We start from the raw sequence: 13,322 nt of genomic DNA, 5'->3' as shown, positions 1-13,322 counted from the left end.
ATATATATCCCATGGAGGTCTGGATTAGGAGTGAAACTAAAAATCAAAGTGGAAAATCAAATTACAGGCTGATCTAACTTCAGTCGAAATGCCTCATGACAAGGAAAAGATGCTCAGTATTGTGTGAGGCCTCCACGTGCCTGTATGACCTCCCTACTGTACAATGCCTGAGCATGCTTATGATGAGGCGATGGATGGTCTCCTGAGGGATCTCCTTCCAGACCTGGACTGAAGCATTCGCCAACTCCTGGACAGTCTGGGGTGCAACATGACATTGGTGGATGGAGCGACACATGATGTCCCAGATGTACGTAATCGGATTGAGGTCTGGGGAATGGGCGGGCCAGTCCTTAGCTTCAATGCCTTCATCTTGCAGGAACTGCTGACACACTCCAGCCACATGAGGTCTGGCGTTGTCCTGCATTAGGAGGAACCCAGGGCCAACCGCACCAGCATATGGTCTCACAAGGGGTCTGAGGATCTCATCTCGTTACCTAATGGCAGACAGGCTACCTCTGGCCAGCACATAGAGGGCTGTGCGGTCATCCAAAGAAATGCCCCCCCACACCAATACTGAGCCACTGCCAAACCAGTCATGCTGAAGGATGTTGAAGGCAGATCACTCTCCACGGCATCTCCAGACTCTGTCACATGTGCTCAGTGTGAACCTGCTTTCATCTGTGAAGAGCACAGGGTGCCAGAGGCGAATTTGCCAATCCTGGTGTTCTGTGGCAAATACCAAGTGTCCTGTGCGGTTTTGGGCTGTGAGCACAACCCCCATCTGTGGATGTCAAGTACTCAGACCATCTTCATGGAGTTGGTTTCTAACCATTTGTGCAGATGCATTGTTACACCCGGTCAGGTTCCCGTACCTTCGCAGGGTCCCCGTCGGGACTCCGGCTCTGTGCCGGCTCCACATTGTCCGGACGGGACCTCTGCTTCTCCTCCCTCCTCTGCTCCTTGGTGTGCAGCCAGCAGGTCCTCGTGCTGTGTGCTTAGGTCACATGCGCGCTCACTCCTGATCTCTTAAAGAGACAGCGTGCATTTTTCAAAAGGTGCGTCTGACCAATGGCTTGTGAATGATTGCTATTTCTAGTTCCTCCACCATAGGGAGGGTGCCGGAGCAATAAGTATCCTCAGCTGCTAACTTCCTTTTCCTGCTAGCATGTGCTTCTGTTCTGAAGTCTCTGTCAGTGCTTCGCTTATGCTGTTTGTCTCCACAGACTATCTGCTACCTGTTACCTGGCTATTCTGGACGATCTCCAGTCTGCTTACTCCGGTTCCGTCTCATCCCGCCATTCAGTCACCTGAACCTCAGGACAACATCGGTACCACTGGAACCAGTCTCTACCCGTACCCCTGGTATCTACCGGTTAGCTCTAAGTCAGCTGCTAACCCTGTTTGTCCATCGGTCCCGCTTGGTCAGCTACCACGAGTCCAGGGTCTAACTGGAGGTAGCACCTGTGTCCTCAGGTGTCCCATTCTGACCCTGTTCGTGAGGTCTTACTACGGGTGTCTGGGGCTCACGTAGTCACGCCCCCTTCGGAGCCCCCCCAGACCGTGGTCCAGAGGTTCCACACTCTATGACAATGAAAACAAATGTGAACTTTACCACCTCTGCCTCCGTTTCCATTCGCTACAAATTGCTTCGACCATGGAACCCGCTGGATCCCAGGTACCACTGGCCATGGAGCTATGTCTGGAGGTTACCCGTCTGAGGAGTCAATAGGACAAGCTTATGATTTTTTTGCACAACTGGTGTACTCGCATGGAATCCCTGGTCTCTTCGCCTGCACCCGACTCTACTACTGGCATCCAGGTATCTAGCTGCAAAACAAGTAGAGGTCCTCGCTTGGCAGCTCCCACTCACTTCCATGGCGACCCCGTTCAGTGTCAGGGGTTCATTAATCAGTGCATGCTGCACTTTGAATTCCTGGGGCATATGTTTGCTTCTGATCGGGCCAAGGTGGGCTTCATCATGTCTCACCTTGACGGAGAGGCTCTCGCCTGGCTGAATCCGCTGTGGGAGAGAATGGACCCTCTGGTTACTAATCTTCAGTCTTTTCTCGAGGCATTCCGCAGGACCTTTGATTAACCTGGTCATGCTACGTCGACAGCTTTGGCTCTTCTTCGACTACTCCAGGAGGCTTTTACTGTTGCTCAGTATGCAGTGTGGTTCCATACCTTCTCGTCTGAATTATCCTGGAACAATGAGGTCTTGGTGGCTATCTTCTGGGAAGGTCTTTCTGGAAGAATTAAAGAAGAGCTGGTGGGATGGGACATGCCTACAACACTGGATGACCTAATTTCTCTGGTAGTCCGGATTGACTTATGGTTTCAAGAACGATCCAGGGAGATCGTACGTGAAAAATCTTCCTACCACCTTGTTGATAGTACTCTAGAATCAGCGAGTTCTCTGACTTCGATCTCCTTGCCCATGGCTATGGGAGTAGATTGGGTAAGCTTGGGTAATCGCCACCAGGAGGCGCATCGCCAGGAGGAGAGCTGTTTAGGCAATTCCAAAGAAGCTGGAAGATCCAGTGCATAGGGTCTGTAGGAGAGGCAGTCCTTGGTAAGGTTCATCTCTTTCCACTACTACAAATAACAGTTTCCGTGGTCTTTGCACGGTAAAAGTTTCTGAACTCTGTCACCTCGACTCTGGAGCTGCCGGAAAACTCATTCAGCAGGCGGTCGTGGATCGTTATCACATACCAGTTCAACGCCTTCCAGAACCATTGCAGGTGACATCCGTGGATGGCAAACCCCTGTCCTTGTCCATTTGGTTCCAGACTGAGCCAGTGGAGCTCCGGGTAGGTTTAACACATTCAGAAAGAATTTGCTTTTATGTCCTGCCTGGTTCTTCTTACCCCTTGCTTTTAGGTCTACCCTGGCTTCGGATGCATGAACCAGTCTTAAATTGGAAGACGGGAGAGGTTCTGCACTGGGGTGACTCCTGCTTGGATAGATGTATCATTCCGGTGTGACCTGTTCATCCTTCAATTCAGCCCACTGCTCTGCCGGGTCTACCCTCTTCTTACTGGGCCTTTGCAGGCATCTTTGGAAAAAAGGAGGCAGAGAAATTAACTCCTCACAGGTTGTATGATTGCCCGATTGATCTGCTCCCCGGAATGTCTCCTCCTTGGGGGCGAATCTATCCTCTTTCTCAAACAGAGACCCAGTCCATGTCGGACTACATTCAGGAGAACCTGGCCAGAGGAGTTATCCCGAAGTCTTCTTCGCCAGCTGGAGCAGGATTCTTCTTCGTGAAGAAAAAATATGGATTTCTTTGGCCCTGTATCGATTACAGAGGGCTGAACCAGATTACGGTAAATAACAGGTATCGTGGAGATCTGGTTTGGCTGATTGAGAGGCGTCTGTCCGGGATCCAAGAAGTATCGTTTCTCCTTGCAGAGAGTGACAAGGCTCGTTAAAGGGTCGACATTGACTGTTAGGATTGTTACTTCCAATAGGTGGCACTAGAGTTCTAGTCCTCTTCTTCTCTGAAAAGACAATTTGCATATTTCCCAGATGAGCATTACGGCTTTAAGTCTCCTCACCTCGACATGCTTAACATGTTACTCTTGCAAGGAGAAATTATACTTCTTGGATCCGGGTCAGACGCTTCTCAATCAGCCAAACCAGATGACCATCTAAGTGATAATGCAACTACCAGAGCCTCTAGTTTTCAGTCATAGGCACAGTGCTGAAAGTGATTATTGTGATCCCTCAAAGCATCTCTCACTGTACTGTGTGCTGCAACTGCAAGCATGCACTAGCATTTTGATAGACAGACTGGTAGCATATCAAACTGATTGCAGCCATCGCTCACACTACAGTATAACTGAAAGCTCAGGGGTCAAGTGAGGAAACAAGTTCACTTTGTCCGGTATCCCCACTTTCACTAAGATGGTCACACAGCATTGTAACATTATTGTATCTTCATGTAAATAGTGATTTTAAAGATGACAGGTTCTCTTAAAATATTGGAAAAAGATTAACCCCTTACCATTTCACCAATGTTCTGTGTGAAACAGTACATACATGACAATGGTAAATTATACTTTTCAAATTTTGCTAATTACAACTGATTATCTCTTTTAAAATATTTTAAAATAAGTGTATTATTCTTTTATTAATTTTATACATTTTGTCATTTTCATGACTAAATTTGGATTGATTGTTATGAACATGCTATTATACTTACAGACTATAATTAATAGATTTTTTCCTCTATATTTCTTAGCTTCTCGACATCATTTGAATGCCCCCTTATCTATATAAGTGCACTGAAAGAATTCAAGCGTCTTTCCTTTGCATAGCATTATATTTGAAGACATGTTCCAGCCTTTTAGTGGAGTTTAGCTGACCTAATCTGTGCATATAATATGAGAAATAAAGGTGGCTTAACAATCATTTCCACAGTGAATACATGGAATGCTGTACATGAATATTAAACAGATGATTTTCATGATTTCAGCTGATGGAGCTGATGAAGTTACAGTTTCTACTGGACCAATATGATTTCTAATTATATTCTTCTTTTTATCCCCTTAATGTATCCATCATGGAGCGGGCTAGGGTGTTTGAAGTTAGCTCAGTTGCTGAACCCACGCAAATCATGGCAGACGCAAGCTAAGCTAAATAGACTGCATCTGTGCCTAACAGTCTGGCCGCAGATGTTGTCTGAGTCTAAGGCTGATGTTCTCTGTTAGAGCTAGCAGAATGCACCAAATAATAAAGAGGTAGATATGAGGTGCATTTGCAGCCCGGGGTCCACCGTGCAGAGATGGTACCTGCTGCTGAGTAATGGCGGATGGACACTTGCTCACACGTGGGTTACACTTCACCCAGTGTGAATGGAGGCGAACTCTGTTGCTTCACAGAGTTGCCAAAATATGCTGCGCCCTATTAGCAGTCACAGGGTGCCGCTGCAAGACACTAGTGGGATCCCTATGAATCACCCCCACTAAACTGGTGATTGGACTTGCTCTGACCTCCGGTGGCTTTTGAGCCCGCGCCTGAGGATGCCCCGAGTCAGATGCAGAGTCCAAGCGGGAATTCCCACCCTACACTGACAGGCTGTCAGGAAAGCGCACTGATTGTGCATGGTGCCGTACAGACGGGCACTGCAAAATGGCACTGTAAAGTGTGCTACATGTGCAGGTAGTACTGTCGGGCACTAGATAGCTTCCACCATTCGCGAGCAGCCAACAACACAAGGAATGGGAATGATTAAGGAGCTTTCATCCATCGACAGTCATTCATCGACATAGACATTATCAAGTTTATACTAGCACATGGCCATGCGAACCTTTTACAGCAGAAGCTCTCCGGGACCTTCCTAGTGATCCAATAGGAGCCTCTACAGGACCTGAGCATGTGACCCCCGACCTCCAATGAAATGTCGTCCCTTGGCCATGCTCAATAGAGAAAAAGCTGGACCTTATCCCAGGAGCATCTGCTCGCCGCTGATCAGTGCAGGTTACAATGGCTGGACCTGGAAAGGCAGCAGTAACCAAGCACACAGTATCTGCCTGAGCCAGATGCTGGGACTGACATCTCTGCTGAGCAGGCTCCACTGTGGCTGAAGCAGAATGGGAGACCACAGTGGACATGGTTCGAGATTCCCCCTGTGCAGCAGTGGGAACTCGACACCTAACAGTTCTATGTGTCTAATTTGGCTAGCACAGTAAACGCCGTAAATCAGAAAAAAAAATGCCAGAATTGTGTTTTTTCAGACTTCGCACTTCCATAAAAGGAAAGTTAAAAAGTGATCAAAACATTGACTCTACCCCAAAATGATGTCTATAAAACCAACAACATATTGCATTCAGACAGAAAGGAATTTATTTATTGTTTTACAAACTTCTGATTTGTTTTTTGCTATTTAAATAAGAAAGAAATCTATGAAAGTTTGGCATTGTCGTAACTGTTCTGAACTGAAGAATCATGTTTTGACGTAATTTTTACCATAGAATGAACATCTTAAAAAGAAAACCCTCAAACTATGGCAGAATTGCATTTTTTCATAATTTCATCCCATTTGGAATTTTTCATGATTTTCAGTGTATTGTAAGGTATAACAAATCATGTAATTTTAAAACTACAACTTGTTTGTCAAAAAACAAGCCCTCATATGTCTGTGTTCATGGAAAAATAAAACTTTATAGCTTTTAGAAGGTGAGAAAAAGGAGAGGAAAATGAAAGGGATTAAGGGGTTAATTTCAACATTACTGAAGAGAATCTACCAGTTATCTTTAAGGTATACGTCATTTCATAAGGATATACTCTATTATGACATTTTGAAAAGCTAAAATTTCCAACGTCTCAAAACAAAAAAAAAAATCAGAGAAGTGATTGATGTTGTGGCAAATTGCTAACATTACAAGTGGCATTCATCCTTTTCTACTTCTTGACAATTTATGTATCATTAGTTACATCTTCATTTTTTTATTTTTTGCTTTGTTTGGGTAACATTGTATTTTACTAGACACTATGGAGAAATGCAATGTATTAAATTTAGAGAAAAGATAATTAACCCTTAAGCAATGGACTTCAAGGTTTTACAGCTGTGTTTACAGATGTTGGCTTTACTATACTTTATTTAATTATGAGTTTATTTTAATATGTATACACGTAGTTCAAAGTAATGTTTTTAGTTCCACTGTAGGTTGTAATGACATGTTAAAACCATTAATTTGCAACTAAGCACCTGTTTTATTAACTATTGTAAATGGTGGTTGGCAATTAGCCATGTTAATAAACATTAGGAGTATTATATTACTAAAGAATGAATGGATAAATTGTAATCATTCTAAATATTTCTTTATATAGTAAATGGAAGGAGCCAAATAGATTTTAAACTCATGTGGTACAAATATACATTTTGGTCTGTTTTTTTTCGAGGAATAAAATAAGTAACAGGGAGTGTGCATTTTCTTCAAAGGATATTGATTAATAATCACATTCTGTTTCTGAAGCTGGTCCATGATAGTGGTGAGAATCTGGCAACCCATGTAGCACAAATGACCTCCTTGATCTCTCATTGTGTCCCAGGCACCTAGTCTTTAATGTACATAATATATAATGTGTGCATTGCACAGCTTTGTGATTCTTTGTATTATAATTTCCAGCAAAAAAATATTTAAAAAAATAAACTGCGCAGTAATGATTTAACTTAATTCCCATAATCTCTTCTTAAAATTATAACCTAGCTCCCACACTCATATGTATCAAATAATATGCTTATGAGTGAAACCTTTAATTATTGGCATACAATCTTATATATTTCAAAGAGTTTTGCTCATAAATAAACAGAAAGATATCAAAAATACAAAAATGTAACACCTAGTATGTGCGTGTGTGACAATTTTTACAAATTGTGACATACACAATTTTTTCCAAACTAAAGGATGCACTTTAAAATAAATGCATCCCAGGTTTAAATTGCAGAAAAATTAGGAAAAACCAAAACATATTCCAACTTATCAAATATTCCCTGGTGGTGTAGAGGGGATGGGTTAATATTAGTGATGAGCGAACATACTCGTTACTCGAGATTTCCCAAGCACGCTCGGGTGACTTCCGAGTATTTTTTAGTGCTCGGAGATTTAGTTTTCATCGCCTCAGCTGAATGATTTACAGCTATTAGCCAGGCTAAGTACATGTGGGGGTTGTCTGGTTTCTAGGGAATCCCCACATGTAATCAAGCAGGCTAGTAGCTTTAAATCATCCAGCTGCGGCGGAAAAAACTAAATCTCCGAGCACTAAAAAATACTTGGAGGACACCCGAGCATGCTCTGGAAATCTCGAGTAATGAGTATAGTCGCTCATCACTAGTTAATATAACTAATTTTAATGCAGTAAAGTAGAATAATTAAGTAATAAATCTATTAATAGTGTTTCTCTGCAGCACGTGTATTATACTCATATAAAGCTAGAACATCCACATTTATTTACACACCCTCTCTGAAACACACATATATACACAACACTGTTACATGTAGAGTACATACACATTATTATTATTATTATTACTTATTGTTATAGCGCCATTTATTCCATGGCGCTTTACATGTGAGGAGGGGTATACATAATAAAAACAAGTACAATAATCTTAAACAATACAAGTCATAACTGGTACAGGAGGAGAGAAGACCCTGCCCGCGAGGGCTCACAATCTACAAGGGATGGGTGAGAATACAGTAGGTGAGGATAGAGCTCGTCATGCAGCGGTTTGGTTGATCGGTGGTTACTTTCATCTCTGCTGTATACACATGCATTGTTAAATACAAACAACTCTCATACATACATACACACACATAGCCCTGCTACATACACACACAGTTGTCACATATACTCAGCTCCCCTACAAAAACACACCCAGCTCTGCTACATGCACACATAGCTCTCTTACATACATACACATCTCTGCTAATTACACATTTACATACAACTTCAATTACAAAAAGATTGGAAGGTGTGTAAAATGTAATGAAAACTAGAATATGATAAGTTGGAATTCTAATATAGCCATATTTTATTCACAAAAGAACATAAAACATGTATCAGAAGTTGAAAGTTAGACATTATCCAATTGTATTTGAAAAAATTAACACATTTAGAAAGTGATAGCAGCACTACATCTCAAAAAAGTTGATATAGGGTTAGCAAAAGGAATGAAAAGTAAGTGGTACTGAGTAGGGTTGAGTGACTTTCATTTTTTTAAGATCGAGTCGGGTTTTGTGAAACCCGACTTTGTCCAGAGTCGAGTCGAGTGCAGTCTGCCGATTATCGCTGAAAGTCGGGGATCGACCGAAACACGAAACCCAATGCAAGTCAATGGGGAAGCATAGTCGGCAGTGAGTGGAGGCCAGGAAAACACCTACAGTGCCCATTTTAATGCCAAAAACATCCATTCTTGTTTCTGAAGCTTGTCAATCTTAATTAACTTTATAATAATAGTTGGGCATTGGAAATTGAGGGTCATTTGGCAAAAGTTGTGGGGGGAGTAGGGCTGGCTCAAGTTTTTCGTGGGCCCAGGAAACGCGGACTACGTCACGGCAGTGGAGCAGGGAGAGGTAAGTATTTCAACGTTGCAAGTGCTGTGATCCTGAGCAAGCAGGGGGGGCCCACTCGTTCGCATTGGCACTGGCACAGGGCCCCTCAAAGTACGGCGGTGTGTTTGAATGGCGGGGGCGCCTCCCACCAGCAGCGACACTTTTGCGTACTCTGAGGGGCCCTGTGCCAGTGACGTCGCCAACGAGTATGCCCCCCCCCACCTGATGAAGGAACCTGCACTTTCATCTGCACCTTCCTCTTTGTCCCTGTGTAAGGTGGTATAACATGCGGGAAGGGGAACCCTACTTTCAGCAGGGTCAGATTCTGGCTGTGTAGAGTGCAAGGGGAATGTAGTGGTCTAGGTCAATGTACCAGCAGACTCATCTAGCAGTGGCTGGGCAATGGGCAGGATGAAGAGGAAACAGATATAGGGCCAAAGAATAAAGTAGGCTAAATGCAGTTCAAAATTGGTAACAGGACTAAACAGGCGGCATTGCTTTGTTCAGTGGAGTAGCAAACCCAAGAGCAGCAGACACTGTTTCAAGGGCCCAACCACACTAGTAGGCCAAATGCAGTTTAATATCTGATAGTATAGGCCGAAAGCCAGAAGGTAGAAGCTCAGCTTTATTCAGTTGAGGACAACGCCAGGCAGGGGCAGACACCGTTAGTAGGCAGGAACCACCAATTTTTTAAAAAACAGCAGTTAATCAGAGCCAGAAGGTAGAAGCTCAGCTTTATTCAGTTGATGACAACACCAGGGAGGGGCAGACACCGTTAGTAGGCAGGAACCACCAATTTTTTAAAAAACAGCAGTTAATCAGAGCCAGAAGGTAGAAGCTCAGCTTTATTCAGTTGAGGACAAACACCAGGGAGCAGCAAACAGAGGTTTTAGGCCCCATCCAGCAATTAAAAAAAAAAAAAAACTTAATCAGAGCCAGAAGGTAGAAGCTCAGCTTTATTCAGTTGAGGACAACACCAGGCAGGGGCAGACACCGTTAGTAGGCCGGAACCACCAATTTTTAAAAAAACAGCAGTTAATCAGAGCCAGAAGGTAGAAGCTCAGCTTTATTCAGTTGAGGACAACACCAGGCAGGGGCAGGCACCGTTAGTAGGCCGGAACCACCAATTTTTAAAAAAACAGCAGTTAATCAGAGCCAGAAGCTAGAAGCTCAGCTTTATTCAGTTGAGGACAAACACCAGGGAGCAGCAAACAGAGGTATTAGGCCCCATCCAGCAATTTAAAAAAAAAAAAAAAAAAACTTAATCAGAGCCAGAAGGTAGAAGCTCAGCTTTATTCAGTTGAGGACAAACACCAGGGAGCAGCAATCAGAGGTATTAGGCCCCATCCAGCAATTAAAAAAAAAAAAAAACTTAATCAGAGCCAGAAGGTAGAAGCTCAGCTTTATTCAGTTGAGGACAACACCAGGCAGGGGCAGACACCGTTAGTAGGCCGGAACCACCAATTTTTTAAAAAACAGCAGTTAATCAGAGCCAGAAGGTAGAAGCTCAGCTTTATTCAGTTGAGGGCAACACCAGGGAGGGGCAGACACCGTTAGTAGGCAGGAACCACCAATTTTTTAAAAAACAGCAGTTAATCAGAGCCAGAAGGTAGAAGCTCAGCTTTATTCAGTTGAGGACAACACCAGGCAGGGGCAGGCACCGTTAGTAGGCCGGAACCACCAATTTTTTAAAAAACAGCAGTTAATCAGAGCCAGAAGGTAGAAGCTCAGCTTTACTCAGTTGAGGACAAACACCAGGGAGCAGCAAACAGAGGTATTAGGCCCCATCCAGCAATTAAAAAAAAACAAAAAAAAACTTAACCCCTTAATCCCATATGACGTACTATACCGTCGAGGTGGGGTGGGCCTTAATTCCCAGTGACGGGATAGTACGTCATACGCGATCGGCCGCGCTCACGGGGGGAGCGCGGCCGATCGCGGCCGGGTGTCGGCTGCATATCGCAGCTGACATCCGGCACTATGTGCCAGGAGCGGTCACGGACCGCCCCCGGCACATTAACCCCCGGCACACCGCGATCAAACATGATCGCGGTGTACCGGCGGTACAGGGAAGCATCGCGCAGGGAGGGGGCTCCCTGCGGGCTTCCCTGAGACGATCGGTACAAGGTGATGTACTCACCTCGTACCGAAAGTCTTCTCCCTGCAGGCCCCGGATCCAAAATGGCCGAGGGGCTGTATCCGGGTCCTGCAGGGAGCACTTCCGGGTCGGAGCAGGCTGCAGATGAAAGCTGCAGCCTGCTCCGATGAAAGGATGATCGCAGATCTGATAGAGTGCTGTGCACACTATCAGATCTGCGATCTGTGATGTCCCCCCCTGGGACAAAGTAAAAAAGTAAAAAAAAAAATTTCCACATGTGTAAAAAAAAAAAAAAATAATTCCTAAATAAATAATAATAAAAAAAAAAATATTATTCCCATAAATACATTTCTTTATCTAAAAAAACAAACAAAAACAATAAAAGTACACATATTTAGTATCGCCGCGTCCGTAACAACCCAACCTATAAAACTAACCCACTAGTTAACCCCTTCAGTAAACACCGTAAGAAAAAAAAAAAAAAAACGAGGCAAAAAACAACGCTTTATTACCATACCGCCGAACAAAAAGTGGAATAACACGCGATCAAAAAGACGGATATAAATAACCATGTTACCGCTGAAAACGTCATCTTGTCCCGCAAAAAACGAGCCGCCATACAGCATCATCAGCAAAAAAATAAAAAAGTTATAGTCCTCAGAATAAAGCGATGCCAAAATAATTATTTTTTCTATAAAATAGTTTTTATCGTATAAAAGCGTCAAAACATAAAAAAATGATATAAATGAGGTATCGCTGTAATCGTACTGACCCGATGAATAAAACTGCTTTATCAATTTTACCAAGCGCAGAACGGTATAAACGCCTCTCCCAAAAGAAATTCATGAATAGCTGGTTTTTGGTTATTCTGCCTCACAAAAATCGGAATAAAAAGTGATAAAAAATGGTCACGTGTCCGAAAATGTTACCAATAAAAACGTCAACTCGTCCCACAAAAAACAAGACCTCACATGACTCTGTGGACCAAAATGTGGAAAAATTATAGGTCTCAAAATGTGGAGACGCAAAAACTTTTTTGCTATAAAAAGCGTCTTTTAGTCTGGTTTCACACTTGCGTTTTTATCTGCATGCATTTTTTTAAAAAACCGCATGTGTGAAAAAATGCATGTAAACGCGGTAAAACGCATGCGTTTTTATAGAAAAACACAAGAAAACAAGAAAAAAACAAAAAACCCTAACCCTACCCCTAACCCTACCCCTAACCTGAAATACGTGGCACTGAAATACGTGGCACTGAAATATACGTTTATATACGTATATACGTATATAAGTGCCACGATATTTCAGTGGCCACGTATTTAAGTGCCACGTATTTAAGTGCCACGTATTTACGTGCCACGTATTTACGTGCCACGTATTTTTCAGTGCCTGAAATACGTGGCACTGAAATACGTGGCACTGAAATATCGTGGCACTGAAATATCGTGGCACTGAAGTATTTATGTGCCACGTATTTTTCAGTGCCTGAAATACGTGGCACTGAAATACATGGCACTGAAATACGTGGCACTGAAATACGTGGCACTGAAATATTGTGGCACTGAAATATCGTGGCACTTAAATACGTGGCACTTAAATACGTGGCACTTAAATACGTGGCACTTATATACGTGGCACTTATATACGTGGCACTTATATACGTGGCACTTATGACTGTCAGAAAATGTTCAGTAAACGGTTAGGGGTAGGGTTTCAGGTAGAATTGGGGAGTTTCCACTGTTCAGGCACATCAGGGGCTCTCCAAACGTGACATGGCGTCCAATCTCAATTCCAGCCAATTCTGCGTTGAAAAAGTAAAACAGTGCTCCTTCCCTTCCGAGCTCTCCCGTGCATCCAAAAAGGGGTTTACCCCAACATATGGGGTATCAGCGTACTAGGGACAAATTGAACAACAACTTCTGGGGTCCAAGTTCTCTTGTTATCCTTGGGAAAATAAAAATTTGGGGGGCTAAAAATCATTTTTGTGGGAAAAAAATATGTTTTATTTTCACGGCTCTGCGTTGTAAACTGTAGTGAAACACTTGGGGGTTCAAAGTTCTCACAACACATCTAGATAAGTTCCTTGGGAGGTCTAGTTTCCAATATGGGGTCACTTGTGGGGGGTTTGTACTATTTGGGTACATCAGGGGCTCTGCAAATGCAAC

The 13,322-nt window shown here is 43.4% G+C and overlaps 1 pseudogene; it reads left to right on the top strand.

The window, feature by feature from the left end:
• The window catches only part of LOC143817721 (uncharacterized), a 29,063-nt pseudogene extending 26,515 nt beyond the window's left edge, over positions 1-2,548 (top strand).
• Positions 2,549-13,322: the final 10,774 nt, after the last annotated feature.

This window comes from Ranitomeya variabilis, chromosome 3 (assembly GCF_051348905.1).
Source record: "Ranitomeya variabilis isolate aRanVar5 chromosome 3, aRanVar5.hap1, whole genome shotgun sequence".
In the NCBI taxonomy this organism is placed as follows: Eukaryota; Metazoa; Chordata; class Amphibia; order Anura; family Dendrobatidae; genus Ranitomeya; species Ranitomeya variabilis.
This window is presented reverse-complemented; position numbering and strand designations above follow the sequence as displayed.